This window comes from Apis florea, unplaced genomic scaffold (genome assembly GCF_048593485.1).
Source record: "Apis florea isolate Af1SG1 unplaced genomic scaffold, ASM4859348v1 contig_3515_pilon, whole genome shotgun sequence".
Lineage (NCBI taxonomy): Eukaryota > Metazoa > Arthropoda > Insecta > Hymenoptera > Apidae > Apis > Apis florea.
Window position 1 is genome coordinate 472,647 of NW_028256777.1, and position 12,632 is coordinate 485,278.

At 32.3% G+C, this 12,632-nt stretch overlaps 1 protein-coding gene across 4 annotated transcripts in view; it reads right to left on the reverse strand.

Moving 5' to 3' along the window:
• The window catches only part of Clp (cleavage and polyadenylation specificity factor subunit 4), a 53,741-nt gene that overhangs the window by 2,022 nt on the left and 39,087 nt on the right, over positions 1-12,632 (reverse strand). The window contains exons 1-2 of one of the 4 annotated variants that reach the window (XM_086913803.1): positions 300-501; positions 135-185 (exon numbers count right to left, since the gene is read on the reverse strand). The exons of 2 other annotated variants lie outside the window; for them this stretch is intronic. The gene's annotated coding sequence lies outside the window, so the exon portion shown is untranslated. Of the gene's footprint in view, positions 1-134; positions 842-12,632 lie in introns of those variants that run through there. One more of the 4 variants, XM_086913801.1, reaches the window with a different exon arrangement.

Below are 12,632 nucleotides of genomic sequence, written 5' to 3' on the forward strand. Positions count from 1 at the left end.
TACAAAATAATTTTAAATTTTAGGATAAAAAAATCATAGATTATGGCAATAAATAGAAAAATTTTATAATTTATAATGAAATATTAAAAAATCTATAAGATATTAATATAAAAGAGATGCAGATATAAACAAACCTTGTTCAAACATAATATTTTACATTCAATGTATTTTTTGTCTATGTATATCTTGAAAGCACAGAATTTTACTAATGTCATTTTCAATGTTATAAATTCAACTCACAATAAAATTACAATATTAATAATAATTATAATTAAAATTAAATTTCAATATAAAATTACAAATAATCATTCGTTTCCCACCGCTGTCAAAACACTGGCGTTATAATATTAATATACATTGTATACAATATATTTTGAGAAGTCGTTACTCTAAAGATATATTTTAAAGTGGATTTTATCATGTTATGTTAAAAATTAAGACATATTATAATTTCAAAAAAAAAAAAATAATGAGAATGTATTTAATCCCATAGTCTATGATCACATGCTAAGACAAAAAAGCAAATAATAAAAAAAGGACAGAAATAGAGTAAAAATATTAAAATCAACATTATCTCTAAAGTATTGCAAATGAAATATAAAGAAAAAAATAAAAAATAATAGAAAAAAGATAGAGATAAGACTCAATCAAAGCCATTTTTTGAATATAGAAAATATTTTTCTAAAGTAAAAATTAACGCCATCTTTTTAAAAAGACATGTTTAGTACTAAAAAAATGGCGCTAAAGATCAATTCTTATTTTATTTCTATTCTTCTCTTATTATTCTTTTTACTTCAGTTTAGGTTTCTTTTACATTTACAGGTTTGTAAAATTTTTTACCCAAAAACAATATTTGATTCTGATATTTTGGTTAATAATCGAAAATCTATATATAAGAAATAATATATAATATATAATATAGTAGTAAAAAACGTTTGTGACTTTCATATATATGAAAAGTGAAAGTATTTTATTAAAATCAAGTTATACTCAAATTTTCAGAAAATAATCAGTTATGTATATAATATAAATAACATTGTATATATATATATATATATATATATATATATATATATATAATATTAATTATATATTATTATTATTACAATTAATAATTAATAATATTTATATTAATATATATTATATATATATTAATATACAATTAATGAAATAAAATAAAAATATCTATTTATATAAATTAAATTAATAGCTATAATATTCTGTATTATGTATAAAAATATTCCTAAAATGATAAATTTTAAAATTAAAAAAATATAAATTACTTTTAAAATTAATAAGTGTAATAAATGATATTACTAACAATTATTATATATTATTATTAATAGACAGTTTTTTAATATCAATAAATTTAATATATTATATTATAAATTATTATATTTTACCTCAATAAATTATGAAATTAATAAAATATTAATAGAATATTAAAGTTATAACATATAATTATTTTATATTTTAAAATATTCCTTTGAATCTTACAAACAATTATTTACCGATATTTATCGATACATTTATTTGCGATTTTCGACTTTGCCCACTGAGCGATTGTTATCGAATGGGGACAAATTACAGCCAGTTATGGTTGAACTGTTGTATCGTTTAGACGTGTCGAAGAGACGCGCGTTCCATTTTCTATATAATTTAAAGTTGTATACGATTTTTTTTGTGCGTTTAAAATATATATATTTTATTTCCGATTATGTACTATATATTTATAAATGTTTATTCGCAAGTATTGTGTTTATTCGTGAGTGGTCAGAATTTGGCTCATTTTATTCGCAAATATGATATATTTCGTCATTGTGTATATCTCATCTACGTTATGCACGGATGAAAAGTTGTTATTGTGTCATTGTTTATCTACAAACAGTAAGTTTATGTTTTAGATTCTTCTAATTTAATTATATTATGTATTATTTTTATTTCATATTGCATATTACATATTGACTTATACGATTTTTATTTATTGCAAGCAATTCCAAATATTTATTGTACACGAAATAACTTATTAAAATATAAATTTTAATAATGAATAATTACAATACAATAATATTTTAAAATTAATTGTACAAATTTGTAGAATGCATAAACATTTCCGAATATTAAACAAAATTTTATAATTTATAAGTTTTATAAGTTATAATTATAAGTAATTTTATAAACAAATGCTTGATAAAAGAGATAAAAAGGAAAATTTCCAAAAGAATATTTCATTTCTTTTCTTTCTCTTTTTACAATACAGTTTTATTTTTGTGATCTTGTACAATGCATAGAGTCAATATTTGTTTCGTAATAATTTCTTTAATTTTTCGAAAGAAATTAAAATCCGTGTTTATTCATCCGATTATGATATAGCTGTGATAAAAGTTTTTTTTTTTTTAATATTGGAAAATAAATATTTAAACAAAAAAAAAAATACTACTTGAATCAGTTTCTTTCTTCAGAGAATAAAGTTGTCATTTTTTATGTGAAAAGTAATCATTTTTCATTTTATTTTAATTTTTATTCTTTTATCAAATTATTAGAATTTTAAAATTTCAAATTTTTATATTTTAAAATCTCAACTTTTACTATGATCTATTATAATCTATTAAAATTTTAATCCTTATTAGTATTCTAAAAAAAAAAAATCTTCTTATTTAAATAATTCATAATATATTTTAAATTATGTTTTTTTATTTTAGATGTTTTAATTTCTACATTTTGCTACATGATGTGGGCTTCACATAAGGATTATTGATAAGAACATAGGAGTATCAAATATTAGTAACATTCTTCACATTTAATGGTGAGTCGCATTTATTTCTTTTCTATATTTTAACTTTTTTCGCATCTATTATCTAGATCATGTGTCTAAGTACTACTTGGATGAGAAAAAAAGCAATGAATCATGATAACCATAGTTTATAAGTTTAAATTTGTATAATGTTTGTATTATATATGATGTATTTTCCATATTGTGATTATTTCTTATTTTATTTTATGTTAAATTTCTTTCTTATGTTTTTTGTTTTTCATTCCTCTAAATTAATTTTAATAATTTAATTTTGTTAATTTAATAATTCATCGTATTTTTCACTTGTATCTTTTACAAATGGGATTCTCAATAATTTCTTCATGTAAGATCCGATAACCAAAATAATGTTAATAATTGGAAAATAATATCAAGCTAAAAAATAGCTCATTAAATTTATTATTCGCTATTTTTTCTAAATTGAATTTATTTTAAACACTCGAGAAATTCAAACTTCGAGATAATATTATTCTTGACAAGAAAAGAAATCTTTTTTTAACCGTGAGATACCAGTGACAAGAAAGCACATAAACTTTCGAATGTTTCCAAACACAATGCAATATATCTTCTATTTTCGCATACTCCCGCTTTTCTGTCCAAAAGCACGGAAGTTGTTCCTTTCCCATTGTGTAGGGTCTGGTTCAAGTTACTATCAAAGTCGAGTGACTTCACAAACTCGATGTCGAGAATCGTCTTAATAGTGTTCAGGATATTCTCGAAACTTTGCTTTAAATTTTCGAAAGCAACGTAAAAAAGATAGAGGATTTTTTTCAAATTTTTTTTTTTTAAATTACGCATTTAAATTAAATTATTCTCTTTATTTTTCTCGGTTTATTATACTGATTAAAATTTTAGCTTCAGATAATTATTATTTCGAATCACTGCTTCATTAAATACTTTACGCGAGAAAGAAAATTTATTCGACCACGATAAGGAAGATACAATCGTTCCTTTTCTCTCGTTTTTTCCACGTCGTCGCTTCCGCTATTCTACTTTCACAGTTTATCAAGTTCCATATTCCCTGGAAATTTATTTATTCTTTTATTAGTACATTCGTAAAATCGTAATTTTTCATCCCCTTCCTCCCGTATTTATTTAAAGAAAAAGTGATTAAACGTTCGTTGATGTTCGCGAAATATCGCCCCATTGAATTTGTTTTTGGATTTGAAATTTACGAAGAAATAATCGAGGATAATTATTTTTATATTTATACATAAACAAATATCTTTTATTTGTGATATAATTTCAATGGTTATCTAATTTTTATCAACGATTTAACAAATATAACAATCCGTCCTAAATTTTTCACGAACATGTATATTTATATATATACATATCTCATAGAAAAAATCGTTCTTGTCTTTCTTATTAAACGTTCAAGAACATCGATTAACGAAGGTGATACCTCGAGGCGAGTAACTGCGATTTAATTTTAGAAACTGGTGGAAATAACAGGCGCGCACACATGGAATATTAAATTATCATGAGAAAGGATTAAATGCGAACGCTATGATGCATCAGCTTCTACATCGATATAATTCTCTGCTAAAATAAATTAAACCGAAAGTTTCTGGAGTTTTGTTAAGGGAAAAAAAAAAAAAAAAAAAAAAAAAAGAAATGCGAAATTTCTCGAATAAAATACGAGTTGCATCTGGGGCTGATCTTTTATCACGTAGAAACACGTGCAGAAGAATTATCACGGAGCCACTAGTCTTCTCGTTAAAATCTTTTATCCCTCGGTGATAATTATTTCTTTCCTTAATTTATGGGAATTTACCAAATAGATTCGTTGAGAACGTTATATAAGATGAAAGTTAAGATTGAAGAACATGGTTTAATATCTATATTTCGTCTGTGTTTCTTCTACGAATAAAAATAGAAAAAAAATTTATGTAAAAGTTTTTAGTAGTAAAAATTTTTACATTTTGAAAAATATATAAGATACACATATTTTGTATTTCGGTTCTTTAGTATTATATAAAAAATGAGAAATTAAATTCTTTTATTATGTACTAATTAATAGAATTAATTGAAGATAATAGAGAAAGAGTTTTCTATTTACGCTCTTTAAACATGATATGTTTCAACCATAATGATTTCGTCGAACGATAAAATTTTTCGTCGAAACAATGCTTGTTTAATGAAAAATGCTCCGAGAATTTCGTTAAAATGCAAAGCTTTTGCGGTCAAGAACGAGTATGTCAAGGATGTAAAACATTTCTTTATAAGAATTATAACGAGAGACCATTGTATCGACAAAAATTCAATTACGAATCGATCTAAATCGATGTACATACATGTACGTACGCTTGCTCGTCGGCTCACGTTGTCCCAGATTTTTCAATATATATGTATATAGATATACATAATCCATTCTTTATCTAAATTTCTGTCATATTCTCGATCGTTCACATATAGTTTCCCTTATCTTTCTCATATTTTCCTATACCTGTATTACAAGCAGAATTATTTATCCCATTTTAAAAATCGGTCTATTTTTTTCCCCTTTTATACTGCGCTTAAAAGGATTAAACTATATCTTCTTCCTCGCCACTGAAAGAAATGATTGGTCGTATCGCTTGATACCATCTCAAACGGATTAAACCTTTTCGTTCGAAGAAAATGTTTTCAATCGATTCCTTCTCACTTTCAAATTCATTTATTCGCGCAAAGAAAGCAATCGAGATCGAACAGAATCGAACGATCGATCAAGAAATCGAAGACACGGTACAATAATGATCGTGATCGCGAAACACAATAAATTCTGCAACAAACACAATTTACAAAGAGAAATTTCATCTGGCCCCTTGGATGGCGTCTAAGGTCCTTGAAATTTCGAGAGAAGCATGGATGACGAGGCTGTAGCGGGCAACACGTGCACTTTACGGATTATTGCGTACACGGAAGCTCAACTTCCCAAGAACTCTGTCGGACGTTCCTATTAAAACATTTGTCGCGTTCATCGAGCCGTGAATGCAATTTGTGCCGCGAACTTTCGTCGAATTTATTAATATCGGCGAGAAATGGGCCACGTGAAAGTTGAAATTTTGCGCCCCGCGTCGTCGCGGAAGGATCGGTCGAATTTACAATGGAATCGGAGAAATTTAAGGGGGTGAATATCCTCGCGAGCAATTGTTGAGGACGAATCAAAACTTTCCTTCATTCGATACGAATTTTTTCGAATAACTTTTTTCATCCTCTTCGACCATTCCTCGGTCGATCTTTGATTTTATTATTATTATTATTATTATTATTATTATTCTCTCCGCGGAATATTGGAACGAAAGACGAAATGCTGCGGACGTCTGTTTGTCTCGCTTAACCATTGCCCTCCGCCCCGAGGTGCATTAGCTCTTTATCCAGGTTTCAGCAAGTATATCGGTATCCGAACTGAAATTCTGTCCGAATAGAAATATCGATTATCCATTTCGTATAATCTTCCCCTTGCTACAAGAATGCATTTCTCTCCCGTTTCTTTCTCTGTTCTTCTACATAATCGCGAATAATAGAATTTTACAAATTCAAAAGTATTTCCAGCGAGAAACGTAAATGAACGAGCAGCGGGCGGGGGGGGGGGGGCGAGAGAAAAGGGAAAGCAAATATATAGATTTTGTCCGCGATAATATCGATTCAGCAGAGAGGGGGAGGGAAGGGATAAAATATCAACGCGCATGGTAAAAATGGGAGAAGCGGAAAAATCCCTATTAATCTGTACGCGGCATAATTTCGTACGGTGAAATCGTAGTGTTAGGCTGTTAAGCGTGCAAACTGCGCTCGTTAACGTCGATATCGGCGCGGAACACGCACCGCCACGCTATTCGTGTAAGCTGATTATACGAAATGTACGCGCCGGATCGGGCAACACGCCCCGTTTACTTTTTCGGGGGTTATCCTCTGTTTGTCCGTCTAGGTGAATTAATTCTTCGAGTTTTTTATCGTCCAGTATCGAGTTAAATAACGGATGGTAATTGGAAATTTTTATATCAAGGGAATGTAACAGGATAGAGGAATTCGTGAATAATTTAAGAAGGAATACGCGTTGAAGCAAATCTTATATCAGCGTTTTATATAAAGATATGATTTGCGGATTATCTCTGAAAATCGGTTAAGGCGAATTTTTAATACCCTTTCGAAATTTTCGATCGCATACATTTCACTGATCTATATTATTCACCCTCACGCGTGAACGCCTCTGTGGGCGCTCGTGCGTGTTTATACGTTGCTCGAAACATGGATGAAGTTCGACTGCATGCACGTGGACGGGTCTATACAGGCGGGGGACGTATCGTGAATAAACGAAGGTCGCGCGTGTGCAAGCTAACATCGGTTATATTCGTGCATAGCCAACCCGTTGCATCTGATTATGGTTTAATCGTAACGACGGGCGATCGTCCATCGAACACGAAATTTACACGTGGCGTTGTGTTTCGTCTCCGAGATTCTCCTCTTTGAAAGAAGTTTTCAAAGAGAATCATTTCTCGCGACGTCGAGGAGGAAAAAAGAGGAAGTTAAAAATATTCAAGAATAGGTTCGTCGATCTTATTCTAGGATCAATGATATTACCATAAGTTTTGTTTCATCTCTAACGTTCGGTTTTACGAATTGTATCAGATGGTAGATTTATTGCGTCGCAATTCTTCGATCTGTTCGAAATTTTTCATTTTCATTCCGATCGTTTGAATAAATTTTCATTCAGGAATTACATCGAGGAATGATGACGCCTTGTTATCCACGTAGATTCTTTCGTTTCGATCGTATCACCCTCGCACATGTGTAATAGTTATTTCGGATTGATACTATTTTATTTATTCTTCTTTCCATCGAACCGAACGATATACAAACACGATTTCCCCCTATTTTTCACCTATTGCCACGCGTTAGTCGGGATTTTTCCGACCACACGTCGGATAAACGAAACGTGACTGTACTGTTGCATACCCGGTTGCATTTTTCTCTCCGGTTCGTTTCAACTCTGACTCTTCGTCATACGCGAAGTCGCACACATCAAGCTGCTCCAGTTACACGGGACAGAATCTAGAAACACGAAACGAGTTGCTGTTGCAAGTGCTATAGCAGAGAGCTTGGTAAATACCCAAGCCACAAGCATATTGCACTGATTCGTGCACATTCGTCCACGAATGGCACACCTGCGCCCGTGGGATCGTGGCAATCCACGATTTTTTCCACCGGTGAAATTTAGTTAAAATTGCACATTTCCTCGACTATGAGATATTTTTTTCGACAATTCTATGAAATTTCTTCCCGTTTCGATATTCTCCCCCGAAATATTATTTTTTAATTTCATTTCTTAAAAATTACTCCCCCCCTCCCTTTGTTTAAAAAGAATTTATCTTCGTTAATATTCTTCCAAAGCTTTAGACGGAACAAAGATTTTAGAATTTCTTTTTTTGAATTTAATTCTGATTAAATTGGAAATTGTATATTTTTTCGACTGTCACGGAATATCTTTGATTTACCTTACCAAAGTTATATAGAATCATAGAGAGGAAATTTTTGAGAGTATTAATTATTTCCGCCACTCTTTGATTAATCTCTTTTTTTTTTCGAGGATTCGGAAGATTTGCCGGAGAACAGTCGAGAATTTGATCCCCGATTTTAAATCCCATCGAAACAAGCTTTCGTAACAAGACCAATGTGTATATATATATTCTCGTAGCCTCGATCTCATCGTTTTTATCCGCGATCGAACGAAAAATCCGAATCGTTCGGATTGTTGGTCGTTGGCCGCCCCATGTTCCGCCGTGTAATTGCCCCGTATGGAGCTATTTACTTTAATACTCATAAGAACGGGAATTTATCGCGGCCCATTAGCGCGAAAACGCGACGGTAAATCAAGAAAGTAATTTCGAAAACCGACGGTAACAACTTTTTCCCATTTTCGTGAAGTTAACTCGAATTTAACATTTGTCAAATTACACTTCGAGTTGATTAATTATTAATTACTCGTTAAAAATGAATTATACCGTCCGAATAATTAATCATTTAACATTAAATTCTACGAAAATACTCGTGGAGAATCAATAATTAATTTGTACTTCTTTTTTCTTTCTTTCCCCCAAAGTTTTTCACTTTGTCTCGCGTAGATATTGTTTGGTGAGAATAATTTCAACGTTGTCTTACTTAGGCAAATTCATCTAATCAAAATTGTGAAAAAGATTGCTCCGCATATATGTAATTACACAAAAGTTTCGTTAAAAATAAAGAATGGATCGATCATTAAAAAAGAAGAATGCGTGAAGACGTGTTCTCGCCATTACATTTATATTTATTTCACTCTCAATTATTATTCAATCCCTCCGCCCTCTCTACAAATTCTCTCGAAAATCGATCTCTCTTCTCCATCGCTCGTACCAAGTTTCACTCGACCGAGTTACTTACTACCCTCGAGCGAATTATTCACCGCAATCGCTCATACCCAATCCCTTTCTACCAGCATCTGGGATCTCCATCCCTGTTTTAATCAACAATCCATATATCGAATAAATCGGTCTCCCTAACAAAATCATCCATAGAAGAACGATCCTCGAACGATGGAGGTGGATCCACAACAGTTGAAGGAGAATCTTCTTCCATCACTGTATATCGGCCGTAATCCTATCACTGACAAAGGAGAGAAGCCTTTCTTTCTTTTTTTTTTTACGCGTGTCTGGCGTGACTGTATTTGAATTTTCAAACACACTCTCGCGTAGGCTTTCTCGCGAGGAGGATCCAGTTTGTTGGCACGTGCCATTTAAAGGGATAAATTTCGCGGCGGGGTAGACACCCCGGTGAATCGGAAGAAAAAGGCAGAATAGGAGAGGTGGATGGATCTCGACTCGATATTCGCGGCACGTGCGACCCTTCCAGGTCCTTGGGATCCACCTCGTAACAGAGAATCGATCGACGCCTCTCTGCCGACAGCCTCTCGCGACGACCTATGAAATCGCGATCAGAAGAAAATTGCCGCCGTTTCATTCTTTTTAACGGGCGGATAATATTTTTGAATACGTACGTTTGAATCGAAATATAAATCGGCAACACACTGCCGATTGTACGAAATCGGAAGGAAGGAAAGTGTACTCTCAGGACTCTTTGAATATTTTATATGAGTTAAGAGGAAAAAAATTAACACGATCGATTTTTAATCGGTTTTCCGTTTTAGAATAATTCGGAATATTTATGAGAGAGGGAATTTATTCGATAATTTCCGGGAAGAAAATATCCGCGAAGGATATTTTAATTTGCGCTTTAAGGGAGAGATCGAAAGTTTTAAAAATCGTTTCTTCGCTTGTTTTCATTTTTTTTTTTTTTCGAATGTCGAGTGGAATGAAATTTTATCTTTCGAAAGAAGAAGAAGAAGAAGAAGAAGAAGTATTGGTTTTAATTTTACGAGGGAGGCGAGGAGAGGAATTTGCGAGGCATTTGGAGGACTGTTCACGTACTTGTGGCACGTAGTCGCGGTCTTGAGGGGTGTTTGATCGTGTATGGGCCAGACAAATCGTTCCTAACGCAGGATGAGGATTTGTCGAGTGCATCGGGGGAGAGAAAAGAGAAGTTGGACGTCTTAGCTTTTCGTTTCTGAAATTTTTGACTCGAACATTTTGTACTCGAAAATTAGGGTATTCGAAGATATCCTCTGCCGAAACTACATTGTAACAACATCGCGTGGACCGATCTTTTCGCGAAAATTTTCAACAGTTGGAAAATTGGAAAAATTTGGAACACGGGACACGATCGGTATACACGGTACGTGATTTACAATTTAGATATTCGCATTGAGAAGTTTCACCACGGATCCAAAGTTTTTCACCAGCGACAGAAATCTTGGTACGCTCCCTATTTTTATACCCGACGTTCCAGTTTCGTGATTTCTCGCATACCTTGAACGGAAAATTGAATTCACCGCTGATTTCACCGGTCCACAAATTTCTGTTATAATTTAATAACAGACCATCCAATATTCTTTCCATCGAATTTACATCTAATAAATTATCTACTACTAAAAGCAATTTCATAACATTATAGATTAAAGAACATCCCCTGCAAGATAATTGAACTTTAATAACTCTAATATGGAACGTGAGCGCCCGTATAAAACGTCTTTCGTTACCTTATTCACCCACATATTGAGCGATCTATCGAACATCGATATTAAATTATCTTCTCCCAGGAAAGATATTAATCCGCGTCTGCTTGGTTTTTCGTTGTTATTAATGGTTCGGTATAAATCGATCCCTCGATCGTAACCAAAGAAGTAATCTGCGAATCTCGAGCGAGTTTAAAATTAATTTCGTCCCAAGTTGATTAACAAACTGAGGGAGGGAAAAAAGAAAAAAGAAAAAAGAAAAAAGATTGTCGTGGAAAACATTACACGGATTTCCAGCGAGGAGGAGAGGGAATCGTAATTATTCGAAAGAACGAAACGGGATTAAAAAGTTTCGCGTCTCCAAGTTTGCGAACGATTCGGATATTTCATCGACAGAGTGGAGCGGATTACAGGATTCATTACTTTTCGAAATCGATATGTAAGAATTTTAATTTCTGGCGCGCAAAGTTTCGATGTTTCGATCCGAGTCCGCTTGAAAATTCGCTTCGTAGATGAGGTGTCGAAACATTCTCGAGATGGTTGGAATAGTTGGATGGAAACGTTCGATCGAGAAGAAGTGGAGAAAAGAAAGAAAGAAAAACAGGTGATATTATAAATAGCAAAGCGTCGATATTAAAGGGATATTTTCTTTATGAAAAATGTTTTAAAAAGGCGATGGAATTATTTTAATTCCTCAACAGCGAAATCAAGCGCTTGGTTAATACTCTTGTTGGCTAAATATTCGAGAATTGTTTGCGAAATTTTATTGCGAGGAAACACGATTTTCGAAAGAAAAATTGCTGGAATTACCGCGTGTATTCAGACTAATGGATATAAGTCGTCTGGAATCGTGTTCCATCGACTGGAAAATTACGATGAAGAGCGGAAAGTATATATCGATGCTGTTTTTTTCCCCCTCTTAATATTGTCGAGTGGAAAAGAAAGAAAAAAAAAAAAAAAGGAAAAAACGAAGAAGAAGAAGAAGAAGCAGCAGTAGGATCTTCTCAATGTTTCTTTTTCTCGCTTTCGGGAGTGGAACACGGCATCGAGAGCTTAAACCGCAAGAAACATCTTAACTCCTTCTTCGTCTCCATCTTCTTTCAGCTTTCGCGAAACGATGCACTGATTCTTCGTCGATTCGTGGTGATAAACAGCTGCGAGAAATCGAGGATTATTCTTTCTTTTGTGACGCAACGACGAAGAGAAGGAAAGTTTTTATCATCGATAAAACTGTACAAATTGTTCGCGAGAAAATTGTAAATTATAAAATATGGAATTTTTTCTTTTTTTATTTACATTTTTTTTTTCAATTTCTTTCATAATCTTTATTAAATGGAGGAGAATCTCGTAATATAATTTGACGACACAGATATCGAGCAATTATTGAAAAGCGTCGAAAGTTTTAAGCCGGTTTTAAACGTTGGAGAGGATAACATCGATTTCGCAGCAAGGAGAGAGTATTTTTTAACAAGTTTCATACTTATCCGTCTACTATATAGTATATATAATATATAATCGCGTATGCATCTTGGATAAGATTAATCGTGGATTAATTCACGAAAGCTTGCTGATCCACCTCTTCTCGAGAGGTATATTCATCTAAGGTTCAAACTTGTCTTTATTAACGCATAATTAACACAAAATCCATTTGGAACAAGTTTCGAGAGCAAGCTTAATTACATTCTCATCGATTACAGCGTGAAAAGATATTTCACCTTTCGAAAGTTTTTGTAC